The sequence below is a fragment of the Euprymna scolopes genome, chromosome 11 (genome assembly GCF_053919585.1).
Source record: "Euprymna scolopes isolate OS-2025 chromosome 11, ASM5391958v1, whole genome shotgun sequence".
Taxonomy (NCBI): Eukaryota; Metazoa; Mollusca; class Cephalopoda; order Sepiida; family Sepiolidae; genus Euprymna; species Euprymna scolopes.
Window position 1 is genome coordinate 132,439,519 of NC_136492.1, and position 13,550 is coordinate 132,453,068.

Here is a 13,550-nt window from a genome sequence, read left to right on the forward strand (position 1 = left end):
AAATAGCTGTCAGATCTAGTCGCCCCCCTTTTTCTATTGAAGAAGCATCTCTCCGTCGAGTTGAGACTGCCGTTTAGGAAGATTAGCGAATTACTATTCGCCAAAAAGCGTCAGATATCAAGATTAGTACAGGGTCTCTGGAAACTATCATTCATGACCATTTGCATATGCATAAAGTGTCTGCCAGATCGAGTCCCAGGTTACTCACACCATTCGAGAAGTGAGAACGCGTCGAGTGCTCGAGGAGTAATTTACCAAGAAGATGAGTCAATTTCAAAGACTGATTACATAGGATGGAAACTGGGCGCATCACAATTATCCAGAGACCAAAGCTACGGCAATGCAGAGGAAGCACTTGGACTCACCACCCCCAAAGAAGGCGAGACTGAAACCCTCCCCTGGCAAGCTCATGCTCACAGTCCTCTCGGACCAGGACGGATTAGTTATGGCAGCCTTTCTGGCAAAGGATACCTAGATTACTGGATCCTATTATGATTCACTTTTGAGGCAATTTACAGAAGGTATCAAAACAAAGAGGCGGGGAAAAATACAGTAAATAAGTAAAATAAAAATAAAATTAAGTGAAATTACGAATTTTTTTTTTTTGAGGAGAAACTCAACGTAATTTAAATAAAAGAATATATGAACACAAAAGAGATGTAAAAAACAACAATACACTCAACGCCATATTTTGTCACATCATGGAAAACGACCACCATTTTGATTTTAACAAAGCAACTTTCCTTTAACACATACATAACAGATCCACACGACGTTTAATTGAGTCAGCTATAATCTCCCATTCCAGCAAAATAATTAAGCAAAGAAAAGGTTTTTTCCACGTTGCTCCCTTTCTGTCGAAAATAATTATCAAAGAAAACAACTTAGACACCGGTTAAACGCGAAAAAAAAAAATTCGTAATTTCACTTAATTTTATTTTTATTTTACTTATTTACTGTATTTTATCATTATCTATTTTTAGACTCCATTTTATCACCTCCTATTCTTATTTTTAGATACCATCTTTTAAGTTACTGCGCTATTTTATCCCAATTCAATTATTTCTAATTTAAAAAAAAAAACGATTCTTTCGTAATCTCGTGTCATTTTATTTATTTAATCTATCACCGTTATATTTCCAAACACAATTTTTAATCTCTACGATATTTTATCTTTTAGACGTAATCCACTACACTAGTTTACTCTAATTAGTTCTTCTCTCATAAAATGTATATACATGTATATATGACATCTAATTTACATAAGGAAAACACGCTGCTCTCCCCCATCATTATATATAGCCCCAATCCTCCGACTCTCTCGTCAATGACCATCCCTCTTGAAGAAGCCCGCATAAATCGGCCGAAACGTTGAGTATCCAGGTCCTTCCACCTCCATTTTATTTCATATATATATATATATATATATATATATATATATATATATATATATATATATATATATATTAGGTAATGTGATTTATAATTTAAAAATTTAAAAAAAAAATTTAAATTTTAAAATCAGTGTCATAAGAAGGAACAACAACAAAGTCAATTATCTGTACGATCGTTTCGGAAATCCGTGCTTTTTATTTGTGGTATACATGAAGTCACGTAGAACAATTATACATAGTTTTTTTTGGTAAGCACGGTCTCCTCATCAGCAAATTTAGGAGGATTTCTATTGAATTTAAAAGACACCAAAAATAAACCTAGCATTAAAAGTAAGGCAGATGAATCTTTTAGTTTTTCTTTTTTTGAAATCAGGAACTGTATTTAAGGTAGTCATTTAGATGTTTGCTATAGCTTTTTATTTTCTTGAATATTGTATATATATATATATATATATATATATATATATATATATATATATATATATATAACTCACAGAAAATGCATTGCGGTTTAAAATAATAAAATTTAGATAACGACCTCGGCTCAAACAGAAAAACAATATTACTCGACGAAACATAATTAGAATACATGCACATCTCCCAACGCTAAACAATTGTAGTAAAGCCAGCAACGTAAAAAATAAAATGAGCTGTCATTGTGATCTTGTCGATGGAGGTTTTTATAATATCAATTAGTTTGTTTTTGTTTTTATTTTAACTTTTCACGAAGAAAGTTGTAGGGTTGATTTCAAATGTGTCAGTCGATAAGTTGGGCATCTGGAGAGTGTGTCGTTTATGTAATATTCGCTCCAGTAAGCATTAAAATAATTCGTCTAAAAACTCAGTTACGAAAGCCCATATTATTGTAATAGAAATTACTTAAAATTTAATTAGAAATTGCAAGATTCGATCCTAAAATAATCCACTAAGAAATGTATCTATTTCGTTATAATTTAAAATGGCTTACATTATAATAATAATAAACCGACATAAGTATCGTTTTAAAGGCAATACATTACTCTTTACTTTCCCAGGTATGAGATTTTGAAAATATGTATAGTTATAAAACTCAAATGACCTTGTAACGAGTGTTGTTACCCAACATCCAGTTTACGACGTCCGGTTGCGCATACGTACACAATCAACCCGACTATAAAACGTATTGTTTTACTGTTTACGTTTGCACTGACACAATTTTTATTGCGGTTAAATTAAAGATATATCAAAATTTGAATTAACTTGAAGTATTATGGTGTCAGGGAACTCAATGACGAGTTTAGACGCTGCGCAAACATTATTCTATTTCAGACCATAAAAATAATAAAATGACAAAGAAAACGCTAAATTGATTTTAAACTCAAAATAATCGAGCGTGTTTTCTGTTTTGACTTTCTTTTCTTTGAGTAAATTTCGTTCATACTTGTATTTTGTGCTTGTTCTTGTTTCATTTTATTTCATTTTCACGTTCTTTTTATTTTATTTCATTCTAATTTAATTTTAAATTTGTTTTTATTTTATTTTCTCTCCGAAATATTTTTGGCACATTTATAATAAAAATTGCCAACGCAACTATTTGAATGGGAAAAGACTTTGATTCTTCTCATCACTTACTCGAAAAACGAAACATACTTGCATCTACGATGCGATATTGTGTTTTTCATAGGGAGATGTCTGTCATAAAGTATCGTGACACGAATATTTCCGGTACAAAATTCATGTGTCAGGAGACTTTCAGTAAAAAGTATATTTGTAAGAAACTCTTAGTTAGCATAACAAGAATTCATAAAAATGTGTATGCCTGGTCTAGACAGGTCACTTGTTTTGTCGCTGCTTATCTATCCGAATTAAATGTGATTATCATGTATCAATTTAGTCTTTTCATGGTCTTAATTGTTTATTCAATTTTTTTTTTGCCTGAAAAAGTTTTTCATGATTAAATAACCCAATGTTTCTGCAGGGTTCACACTCGGCATCAAGCGCCGGTATCTGTTCCGTGCACATTTACCTATAAGTATGGTAAACCACTTATAATTAAATGAATGTATTTTTTTTTTATTTTCCAAAATAAATATTAATAAACATAACGACTTATAGAAAGCTATCTATATTCTTTTTTCATTTTAATGTACTTTAATAGAAAAGTATCTGTTATGTCACAAAATCTATTTTATTTACACCTCAGGACGACGGCAATGCATTAATTACTTTACTAATATAATATACTGACCCCACGTATTACGGGTAATCGAGTAACATTATAAATACCATCACTTCTAATTTGTCATATATATTTTACCAGAATAGTGTGTGCACAGAGAGGCCGCCTTGCGGCTTGTAAAATGGATCATAGTCGATCAGGCCGTCTGCAACGATTTGTGTTTTATAAATTTTCTTGTAAATATAATTTCTTCTTAGCCCCCGGACAAAAAGAAATTCGCCCTGCTTATCCACACTTGTTTGTTCGTCTGTTCGCATTTTTCGCAATAATTAAGCCTTGGAATTTGTGGTATGAGTAAAAAGTAACTGAACGGATTTTGTTTGTTCGTCTGTTCGAATTTTTCGCAATAATTAAGCCTTGGAATTTGTGGTATGAGTAAAAAGTAACTGAACGGATTTTCTGGAAAAACTCTAGTTGCATCCCTGGCGGTGCTTTACGGTTTAAATAATGAACTTTACAATTTTATTCTTCTTAAACCATTTATTCCTTGAATGTTTATCTAACTGTCTGGAAACTTGTAACTAACTGATTTGTATATATATTTTGTTTGTCTGTATTTCGAGATAACTCTTGCTTGTTCCCCAGCTGCTATTAAAGTTCTGACAAAAACATATATTTGGAGACTATTTTACCATATTTGTGCAAATGTTTCCGTGTCTATGTGTTTAGCAGTTTGGCATGGCGTTGAACTTACATTTAAATTTCTTATAACCTTGGATACTGTAGCGGCTAAATCGTAGGGTAAATTATTGACTTAGTAATTTCTTATTTTGCATAGTGCACATCTGAAACTGCACCGTTTGTTCATTTTCACCAGGATTTATCATCCTCTAGGTTATTTTGTCGTTAAATAGTGCGGTGATACTTTTGTTGCCTCGTTAAATGTGCACAAAAAGGTGACAATGCATGCACAACTTTTTTTTTGTTTAAATATTATATCACATCGAATTATGCTCTTTCAGATATGGCACTTGAAGCTGTGCTTCTCGTCAACAGAGGGAAGTGATCGTTATTATGCATATCTAATGATAAACGGCCAACACAGACTTTGCATACATTGACATAAGAAATGATAAAAACTCATGTCAGAATTGTAATATATTATAGTAGAAGTAGTTATACTATGGGAACACACACTTTACTCAAAAATCAGTGTCGATGTGACAGAGGCTGAAGACTAGATGACAGTTCAGGACCTATAAGGTTGGCGACTTTCATTGAACCCTGTCTAGGAGTAAGAGAAAAGCCGAAGAGGGGCATGCACAAATGTGAACAACAGTACTCCATACATGGATGAATGTTGGCCTTAGAGAGGTAGAGGGTACTATCAGGTATAAGTAGTTTTCTAACACGGTAGATAGCATCCTTGGCAATGCTCTCAATGTATCGATTTGAGTTCATGTTTCCTGTAAACAATGGACCGAGGATAATGTGTTCTTGGCCATTGCTCTGTGTGGTAGAGAAAGTTTCTTGCAAGTAGTTAAGGAAACAAGCTTGTTTTGGCAGCATTGAATGTGACCATCCATTTTTGTCCGCATGTCAGTACAGAGTTGATGTTATCCTCTAGTGTTTCTGCCATTTCGTTAGATATGTGCTCATTTATTTTCCCTCTTGCCTGTTATAGAGAGTGGTGTCATCAGCAAATACACCCATATAAGAAACAATTGTACCAGGAATTATCAGGAATTATAATGCTTCAAGAGTAGACCTCAAACGCAGTCCCGAATTTATATTATATTTGTTTAGCTGTACAACCGTTAGGGACAACTTGGATTTTCCTCTTACTTAAGAAGGATTTAATTACCTTATGTATTATTCCAGTGATACCATATGATATTATATGATTTAATTTTCCTGAGAAGATTATCGTGACATACCCTGTTAAAATCCTTATATATATATAGGCAGCTACTACTCTACCATCCCCTATTTTATTCATTTAACGGTATATGCGTTCAGAGATTACAGTAAATATATCTGCTTACCTAAATCCATGCTTTTTGTCGGTAAGGAGTTTTGCAGCTGACAGTTTTAGGACTACGTCTTGATTAAATAAGGCCTCACATATGTTGACGAAAAGCGGAAGAAGGCCAATGTCGCGATTATTGAATGGGTCAGTTCTTCCGCCAGGATTCTTGAAAACCGGTAAAACAAAAGCGGTTTCCAGTAGTTGAGAAAGCAAGGTTCGCTAAGGCATTGTCATTTTGGAGAGGACTGGAGCAACCTCAGCGGAGCATTTTTTTTTGTCATAGCTCAGCCGGACGGGCCCACTTCCTTTTGAAGTGACTAGCTTTTTATGATGCCATATACCTGCGTCCATTAATTTTATCATAAAACATCAGTATTATTAATTATGCTTAACGTATTCCACCACTGAAGCTAATTTATCTCTCCAGCTTTCTCTAATATATTATCAAAAGTTTCCGGCGATTCGCTAAGCTTCAATAATGGCTCGTATCATCAGAGGAAATAATATGCGGTAAGCAAAATGTTCAGCTGGGTATGGACGCTTATTTTGCTTTTTAGCTAATCAATAAGGAGCTATGCGTTTGTGCACTATGGGAATATTACCTTCTCCCCTGGACCTATTTTCTGCCGAGCTGGATTTATAACCCCGAAGGACATTGAACTCCTTCCGATAATGGACAACCCAGGTTGTATCAACTTCTCTTTTCGTATATGTTTTTGCATATGATTATATACAACTACTCAAAAAACTATTTTCAATAATTGTGCTGAAAATAAACATAAGCGTCCATAGACAGCTGAATATTTTGCTAACAGTATTTCATGCCCTCTGATGATATCAACCATTATTGAAAATCTATGGTTAAGGAAATAAACATAACACGTTCTATATATTCCTTTGGTCAAACACCCAATTCTTAATTCGAATATATGTGTCTATATATTGTTTTTCCAGAATTTAAAATTTAACCAACTTAGCCTGAAGACGTAATCACCCGCATTGGGTGATTACAGAAAAGATATATGCACATATGTAGCCATCAATGTGTATATATATATATATATATATATATATATATATATATATATATATATATGTATATATATGTATATATATTACTGCCATATATATATATGTATATATATATATATATGTACATATATATATATATATATATATATATATATATATATATATATATATATATATATGTATGACTGTCATGGTTCTTGTGGGCTGCGACGTTGTTTGGCTGTGGAATTTATTATATATATATGGGGGGGTGCCTGGCGTTAATGTATTTTTAAAGAAAATGCGCAAATGTACTAATACTAAAGTATAAGGAGACGCCATAAATTATACATTTATATTAAAAATAATTCAGTCGCCTTTAAAACCCGTACAGTAAAAAAACAAATAAGTGCAGCATTAATAGGTACAAATATAAATAATTTAAATCTTTAAAATCGAAATAAATACAAATAAATAACCCCTGAAAAGTCAACAGCTAAAGGACAAAGAAAAAAGTCTCGGGAGTTATCTTATGCTTGATAGACGTGATGCGTTGCTTAAATTAACTAAAACAATTTCTAACAATATATAATATTGAATATATAGAGAATATATTGCAAAAATAGGTTTGGTGAAACTAATGTTATAATACAATAGAAGTATTGTAGTATTAAATGATGTTAATTAATAAAGACTAAATAAACATACTAAATTTAGAACACTTAACTCGTGATATATTGATGAATCGATAACACCTAAATACCATACTTTTTTAAATAATAATTTACAAAAAGATTAATATAGGAATTACAATTTGAATATAACTGTAAAAACACAGTAATAACTTTTAATTTTCAAATCTTTTTTAACATGTGGGAAATGCAATTTTATTTTTATTAATTAAATGTTATAGATTACATTTATAATTATATTTTTTTCATAAAATAAAACATAAAAAATACTCAATAAGACAATTGTAAATGAAAATATAGATACGAAATGTTCCGTGATTAAATAGAATACAGATGTTACATATAAATTTATACGAGACTCTGAAGGTTTCGTCCAGTACCTTGAAAATTCATAAAATAAAAATGGAAATTACTGAAAATAAATAATTACATCAGGAAACCAGTGATAACTAAGATAATAAACAATAGATTATTAGTAGAAATGAAAACAATATTAAAAAAGGCATACAAAATCGGGCGATTTATAGATTCCATGACAATCAGGGCACGATGAAGAAAATGTGCTAGATATACTGAGTAACAAAATCGATATGTTTAGATATGTATTAAATAATCCGCCCGAACAGATTCCCGACGGGAATATGCTTGAATAAGTTACTGTTCAAAATTGTTTGAATTATGTAAAAATAACTGCCTTAAGGAGAAGTCCTTTTCAACAACCTGGAAAACCTCAATAAATAGAGGAGTAGTACACCACCTCAGAAGAAATAACCTTCTTAGCGAAACGCTATATGATTTCCGTTCTGCTAGATCTACATGGGATGAGCTAATGGTCATATTTCATAGGATTAACGAATCTCTCGACAAAGGCTTCATTTCTAGGGCAATTGCTGTCGACATATCAAAGGTCTCCGATAAGGTTTTACATAAAGGCCTACTACACAAGGTTTCCAGCTACGGTATAAATGGAAATCTTTTCTCTATCATTAAATCATTTCTATCTGATAGGCTCATAAAAGTAGTGGTTGATGAGCAGAAATCAGAGGCATACAGTATTAATGCTGGAGTCCCTCAGGTGTCCATACTGGGCCCAACTCTCTTCCTGATCTACAACAATGATCTCCCAAAACACTTACTAAAATCTTTCGTTTACATCTATGCTGATGACACGACCATCTATGACAACACATCAAAGGCCGTAAATCATGATGTTCTCTCTGATTTTCTCTCCTCTTGTCTTGAGCGCGTGTTACAGTGGAGAAAGAGGTGGCTGGTTACCTTTAATGCATCTAAGACCAATCTCCTATCTCTACATCATAAACGCTCTGATCACCATCTGACATCAATTAAAATGGATGGATCTCGTCTTAGGGAGGCCCCAGGATCTGATATACTCCTGGGTTTGACCTTTACACCTGATCTAAAATGGAACACATGCATCAAGTCGGTGGCCAAGATCACTGGGAAAATGGTGGGATCCTTCTACCGCTCCAGAAGATATCTCATTAATGATGCAATTCTCTATCTATATAAAAGACAAGTACGTCAAAAAATTGAGTACCACTGCCACATCTCAGCCGGGGGCTGCAAAAAATAGCCTATCTTGCATTGACGGAGTACAAAGTAAACTCCGCTGCTTAGTGGATATTGCCCTTTTCTCTACCCTGCAACCTCTTTCCCACAGAAGAGCCTTTCATTGTTCTATCGTTACTTTCATGGCAGGTGCTCGTCGGAGCTCCATTCTCTGGCCCCCCTCGCCAATCTTTCTCCAAAAACACCCAACTATCTGAAACCACCGTCAATAATTTCCCCACCTCCTATCTGTGCCTAAATCAAAACCTAGATACCATGAACAAAGCTTCTTTGTTAGAACTGCACGCCCGTGGAACTCTGTTCCGCTTGCCTGTCCCTCCCGACTTCAACCAGGGTGTCTTCAAGTCCAACACAAACAAATTCCTTATGAACCGACCCCTAAGTAAGTACACCTTACCAATTCTCCAATACTATTGCTACACTATCCCTTTTATTACTGTACACACAATAATCCTTATCCTGAGTGGCCATTGTGGCTTGATAAATGGTGAACTCCATGTAAAAAAAATAAAGTATACCATGTTTCTTCAAACTTAAACAGAATTAGCAAAGTATACTTACGCAGATCGATATGAAACGTATTTATTAAAGTGTGTACCTATTTCCATTCTATGGAGGCCAGGCTCGAACGCAGAAACACAATTTTATTATACCATCCCTATTTAAGTTAAAAAAATACTTATCAAAGTATTATTATGTACATCTATATCAAAAACACTTGTAATTTTTATTTTTTTATTTTTTTTATTTCAATACTTTGTGAAGTAGGCGCGAACGCAGACCCCACAATTTTAAGAAACCAGGTTACTGCCAGATCAAACATACCCAGACTTGTGTCTCGATACTTCTTCTATCATTATATGTTATCAGTTTTTTAAAATAGACAAACATATAGGAGTCTATTCGTGACCAGACACACACACACCCGTTCAGCTTTGTATATATATATATATATATATATATATATATATATATATATATATATATATATATATATATATATATATATATATCTACAGTTTTTTTTTCTGCGCACATTATTTTGCGGTTATTTTGTATATCACTTTAAAATTTCTATTTAATAAGATTATAATAACCTTTACTATTTAAGGTATTTTACACAACCCCGGACGTAGCAGTAACTTACATTACTGATGATTTGAAGTTTTTGTTGTAAAAATAGAAGGATATATTTGTCCTTATATACATAATCTCTTTGTTTGTGTTTCGCTTTCAGTTGTCTTAAACATCTCTCCGATTTGTCCAACTTAAGCATACTTTATCGTGTCCAGCAATGATTACGCTATCTATTAGTCTTATATATATATATATATATATATATATATATATATATATATATATATATATATATATATATATATATATATATATAATCTAAAAAATAGTATTCTACTGCTAACTGGAAATTAGTATCCACAATCTAACACAAAGGGGCAGAAAAAAACAGCGAGAATGATTGAAAAGACCTTAGTGGTGTGACACAATCGGCGAAACAACTCCGACACCCACATATACGATGACTGTGACGGGAGGTTTAACGAACAAAGACGACTAAACAAGCCCAAGATTTAAAGCATCGAGACCCTGACTGGACATCTAAAAGGTGATTAGTTGCATGAATATATATATAAAATGTTTGTAACATGTCTTCTTCCTAAGATTATGGGTGGTGGTGTTTTATCAACATGCTGGACGGCCATGAGGTAATAAACTTTTTTGTTTTTTATTCCCCGAAACAGTGTTTCATTGTGAACAACTGATGATCCCTTGAAAAATAAATTATTGGTACTATAGTAAATTCGAGAGCAAGTTGATGCAGGGATTGCACGTAACTGAATAACTTATTGACAAGATGGTTTTCTAACGAATGATAACATTCTTTTTTTTTTATAATTTTAAAGGTTAACAACTTCCAAGAATATATATATATATATATATATATATATATATATATATATATATATATATATATATATATATATATATTTATACAATCCTGGTAAACATGATAAGACCGCTAAAGAACGTAACCGTTTACGCATATTATCGAATTTTTAATCAAACCAATGGTTGAACCCATTGTCAAAAGGGAAAATATGACGGAAAAATGGTCTTATGATTTTTACCAGAACTGTATATATATATATATATATATATATATATATATATATATATATATATATATATATATATATATATGACCGTTGATTTATACCGTCTCCTCTAATAACGTCTTATATCGTTTGTATATGGTTCTTTCTTGGACTAAATAATATCGTTTAAATTCAAAATACTTTACAGTCCAAGGTGCGTTTACTCATTTTTATTTACTGTTAAAATTGTAATTTTTCTTTCATAAGTGTATATGAGATGTGTGTATATGTGTATGTGCGTACAAAAATGTATATATATGTAAAACTGGTTTGTCACCTTCTCATCGGCGATACGTCCTCTTTCTTTTTATCCCATTTCCGTTTTCTCTGTGTATACTCTTTACTTTCATTACACTCATAAAGACTGAAAAATCGGCCGAAAATATGTACTTGCAGAAATGTTCCTTCTAAATCCATTTTCATAATATTATGTTTCCTTCCAGCACGACACCAACAGAAAACGTATAAGGAAAAGTTAGTAGCTTATATATTAACTTAATTTTCCACAGTAATTCAATGAATACTCTCAGGAGGTGACTAGCCCCCCCCCCATGGCAGGAATAATACGTACGTTAAGCCATTATATCAATACCAGTTGATTCTTTATTACACTTGTTGCACTTGTAGGGCATTATATATATATATATATATATATATATATATATATATATGTATATATATATATATGTATATATTAAGATATAATTATATATGTGTGTAGGTATATGTATGTATATGCACGTATATATATATACATGTATATATTTGTGTGTGTATATATATATATATATATATATATATATATATATATATATATCAAAATGCATATATAAATGTGTGGATATATATATATAATTGTGTGGATATATATATATATATATATATATATATTAAAATGCATATATAAATAGCATATATAATAAAAATGCATAAAAACTAAAATTAAAGCATAAGTATAAAATAAATACCACGTACGCATTTTTTATGAACAACTATTTATTTAAAGTTTCAATTTTTCGTCTTATTACTACTCCTTCATAATAACTATCTTTTTAAATGGGAAGTATACATTTTATTATTTTCATTTCTCTTATTACTATGGTGTAGTTTTGCACAGGTCATGTTTCGAAAATGATTTAGTGTGCATTGTTTAGTCTAGTGGTCATTTTCTAGGGCACCACTTGAACATTTTAGATAGAGATATTCGAATGTTCCATTTTTCTTAACTTCTAAAACATTGAATTTCTAACTAAACTGAGGACAGGATTTTCCTTCCAATTTTTTAATGGCATAACGGTTCTCTTCGTTTTCTAGATCTTAATTTATTCTAGAAATTTAATTCATCTTGCATAATGGAGTATACAGCTTTGGTTGCCATATAAAGTTCCGTCACTTGAAAAAAGATCCCTGGTATAAGATTAAGGGTGTAAGACATTATGAATAGATCTTATTTAGGTTTTGCATACTCTGTGATTTTTTAACATTTTGTCAGGGTATATTTCTACCGGAAGTATCTTTATCTTCTCTTAAGAAATCCCTGTACACAAAGAACTTATACACTCGCGGATAGTTTCTACTAGTTATTCATTCCCTTTCTCGTAGGCAGTTAATTATTTTCCTATGCATATATATATATATATACATATATATATATATATATATATATATACGTGTGTGTGTGTGTGTGTTGATTGAATATTCTAAACATTAATTGCATTTTGTTTTGTAAAAGTGCATGTGTCATTGTTAAGGGTCAATCAACATTGCTAATGTAATAACAGAATGGCACTTAATTAAACCAAAAGTGGGCAATTCATTATATGTAGTATTAATGAACAATTTTTTAATGTCAAACTGAGATTTTTAATTTTGTAATGTAAGAAATTCTGGATAATAGATGCATGTATATATAACAAAATAACATATTTATTCAGTATAAAGATCTGATATGTATATATATATATATATATATATATATATATGTATCTATATAAATATGTGTGTATCTATATATATATATATATATATATATATATATATATATATATATATATATATATATATATATATATATATATATATATATATATATATACAGTGATGATCTTATTAATTGGCACGGTAAAATACAAGTTAAATTTTGTCTAATAAATTCTAAAAAAGGGATTAAATTAAAGAAAATAACAAAGTATATTATGTATTTTTAACTGGCCTTTCCGATGCAGCAATCGGATGTTAGAAAAAATAAATAACAAAGGAACAACAAACATAATTGCAAAAAACCCTTGTTCAAAATTATGTGCACGGCTTTGTTTTTCTTTTAGTATCAGTATAATATCAATCAATTTCCGGTTTACGTGCTTTCTGAACTTTTTTATAGCCATATTATGCTTGTTTAACGCTAATTCAGTGAATAATTTTTTTCAGATCATTTTTAGATAGCGATTTATTTAAACTATTATAAGTGACTAAATTATAATTTTCAATCGCCATGGTTAA